The 3,398-nt window shown below is 35.6% G+C and overlaps 1 protein-coding gene across 1 annotated transcript in view; it reads left to right on the top strand.

Annotated features, from left to right (window-relative positions):
• LOC119591784 (ankyrin-3-like) overlaps window positions 1-3,398 on the top strand; it is a 61,417-nt gene that overhangs the window by 27,901 nt on the left and 30,118 nt on the right.

The following is a 3,398-nucleotide window of genomic DNA, read 5'->3' as shown; positions in this document are numbered from 1 at the left end:
TAGGAATTGCATTGGACATGGAATACTCTGAAAATAACAGCACAACCTAACAAAGGCATTATTATATAATGAAATACCCACATTTGAACCTGAAACATTTTGACTACTAGAAAGTTTGTGAATTTTTTCAGTAAAATTTCACTTAGACTTTCAGTTCATTGGCACTTAATTTTGGTTTTGAAAACAGACGTGACTTTCTGTCTCAGATGTTCATTATCTGATACTTAATGGAAAGTTACTGTTGAACTAGCTAGTGTTTAGGGTGGCACAATTAGAGGCATGTCCAGATGAATGGGCCTGATCAGTGGACATGCCCAGAAGTGACATCAGAGGTGGGTAAAACTACAGGCTATAACAACCAATTTGCAAGTTTAGCTAGTAGTTTCCCTACCTCTAATGGCACTTCTTGGACATGCCTGCCAAACAGGCCTGATCATCTGGACATGCCTTTACTCTTTTCTTGAACATTAAAGTTGCTTGGGAAAACAATCATATCGACTTTGAAACTACAGGCATTAATGCTACTGAAGAGTCTTGCCTATATATGGTCCAACCAGCTATAATAGGCCTATTTGTCAAGCTGATTCTGTCGGGATCAGGAGAGATTTTGTTTTGCCTAGGTAATAAGTTCCTTTAGGAGGGTATAGAATATTTGAAATCATTTAACATACTTTGGGCTAGCACCTGGTTGAGCCTGAAACAGGGCTACAGGTAGAATAAGATGATGAAAAAGCATTTAGGTCTATGCTTATTGTCAGGTACTGTGACATAAACATCATGTTCTTAAACTTGTTTAAAAGATAACACAGACCTACAGGATAGTGTTTATACTCTGTGAGTATAGAATATCCATTATTTTTAAACCACAAGATAAGATAGCAGTTGCTCAGCTGTGAAATCTGGACAAAATATGTTGAATGAATGTATGTGATTTTATATTGGATATCATAATGACAATAGATAGGTAATGATGAAACATAGAACAGAGAGGCTGAAGATACTGAAAGTTTTATATTGATCATAAGACTTGAACTACAAGTTAAATCTTTAGTTGTGGTCAGAAATTATTGCATAACTTTAGATACTTTCTGAGGACATGTAATTGATCACACTTTACGTCTGACTGCATCTGTCTTCTGCCATTATGAGGAGGCTTGAAAGCTTTTACACCTGGTGCTTTGCTGGTACAGTGTGCCACTTGTGTGTCTGAACACTTGGTGACTTGGGGTTTCATCAGGCTCTGTAATTTAAGTTGTTGTTGATTAAATTTTATATTGCACTGGGGATGTACTTGGTATTCTTTGTCTTCAAAGCAGTGCAGTAGATAAAATAGTTCTGATTAATTTTTCATAGAAAAGATAGTTTCACATGGTACACTTTTTCAGGATTTCTGCATTGGTCAAAACAGTTTTCTGAATTGACGTGATGGTTATTCAAGTCATAAGTTGTTCAGTGTTTCATGCAGAATTTCACAAAGATCACTGCTGTTGTGTGTTGCGATGGTCGAACGAGCGAATTCACTTTTGCCTTCAAGTAATTCTTAAGTGTCATGTCTGATACTTTGTTTACATTGTATATAATTAGGAGTTGATGAAAGTGTGACAGAGGGACAGTATTATTTTTCAGAATATTCCTTGCAAATGGGGTGTGACTGCACTTACAAAATGTGTATAACGGAACTTATTATCTTCCTACCAAGTGCTATGCACCATAAACACTTTAAAATAAAGCCTGGATAACTTGTGTCAATATTAGCTGGTCACCATCAGTAACATGCTGCACCAGACACACTGCAAGGCACTTTCAACATTCTTGGACATACCTTTTAACACCTAATTGTAAATGTACAATGAATGCTCCTATGAAAAATTTATGAGGTTGATCTATCAGAATATTTATTTCTAATTGCACTACCTAAAGGATCAATATTTTTTTTATGACAGGATGGCCTTTCCCCCACATGTCCATTGTTACTGGGGCAAGGGTAATTTTTATTAATTAGATCTAAGGCTTTAATTTGTTGAAATCAAACTATTATATAAATATATTTTGAATTTTGCCAAGGTGTGTCACATGAGAGTAAAAACATCAACAAAGTGTATCTTTACAATATTGGCTGCAGCCTCATATTCCACAGTAGGGTTCTGTTGGTGTTACAAGCTATCCTACTTGTTTCATTGCTAATGGGAAGATGTCACTCTTGTTGACTCTTCCTCCATATCACCTTCAGGTCTCAACTATATCATGCAAGGGGTGATTCTGTTGGAATGTTTATTATGAGTGTTCAGGAGTGATGTCTGCATTTCAATATGTTGTGGGTGAAAAGAAGTCACTGATACATAATCCTGTACAGGTGGTAATTTCATGAGACCAGTCATATGAGGATTTTGACATCACATACCATCAGAAAAAGGTTCTTGATAATGTCATACAGCATATCCAGAAGGCTGTAATAGCCTTACACACAATACTATACTCTTTACTGGTCATGAATGCTGGGACATAATGTAATATCCTAAATAACTACATAGTTGTGACCATGTGTAAACCATGCACAGTTGTATCATTCTTTGCACGGCTTCTGTCACACATACTATTATAAATATCAAATCATCTTGCAAGCATCCACATCATTTACTGTGTCCAGAAAATTTGCTGCTTAACACTCGTGATAAATGTAACTGATTGTTTACCCCCACAGACAAGTGCATATCGTGGGTTCTTCCTTCCTCAGTGTTGCTGCAGTGTCCAACCACCACATAGTGCTCGCCCTTCTTCTCACTAACAGTCAAACTAGTTAGTTTGTTCAGCCTTTTGGATGCTCCATGCATTGCTTGACTACCATGTACTGTACATACTTGCTAAATAAACAACCATCACATTTTAGTTTGTCTACAGTTCTTCACCAAAGTAAATTACCCCAAGACTACAATGACAAATGAAAACTTTTACAGGTATAAAGAATGGATTTGGAATTTCGTATTATATATTAAATAACATTACTGATGTACCTGCTTCTCTTGTTTTGCAAGGTTAACTTTTTTGTTGAAGTATTTCCTTTGATACAGATGAACATTATCCCTAGAAACTGTGGCAAACCGTTCTTTTTCATCAATGACAACTGTATTTTGGGAAACTAAAGTGAAGAATTCATAATTATTAACATAAGCAGTAGAGTATAATATACATTCTTTACAGCCAAATATCCCCTGCAGTGTTATTCCTTAGTGTAATATTCCTGAACTAAAAAAAAAAGAGTGATTTTCATTTTTACTGACAACAACTAATATTATTTTCACACCTGCAACCTTCAAGAAAACTTAAGAACCATTATCAACATGACTTTACCTTCTTCACAGACTTTTTTTTTATTAAGGATGATTTCATATATTTCCGTT

The sequence above is a fragment of the Penaeus monodon genome, chromosome 29 (genome assembly GCF_015228065.2).
Source record: "Penaeus monodon isolate SGIC_2016 chromosome 29, NSTDA_Pmon_1, whole genome shotgun sequence".
In the NCBI taxonomy this organism is placed as follows: Eukaryota; Metazoa; Arthropoda; class Malacostraca; order Decapoda; family Penaeidae; genus Penaeus; species Penaeus monodon.
This window is presented reverse-complemented; position numbering and strand designations above follow the sequence as displayed.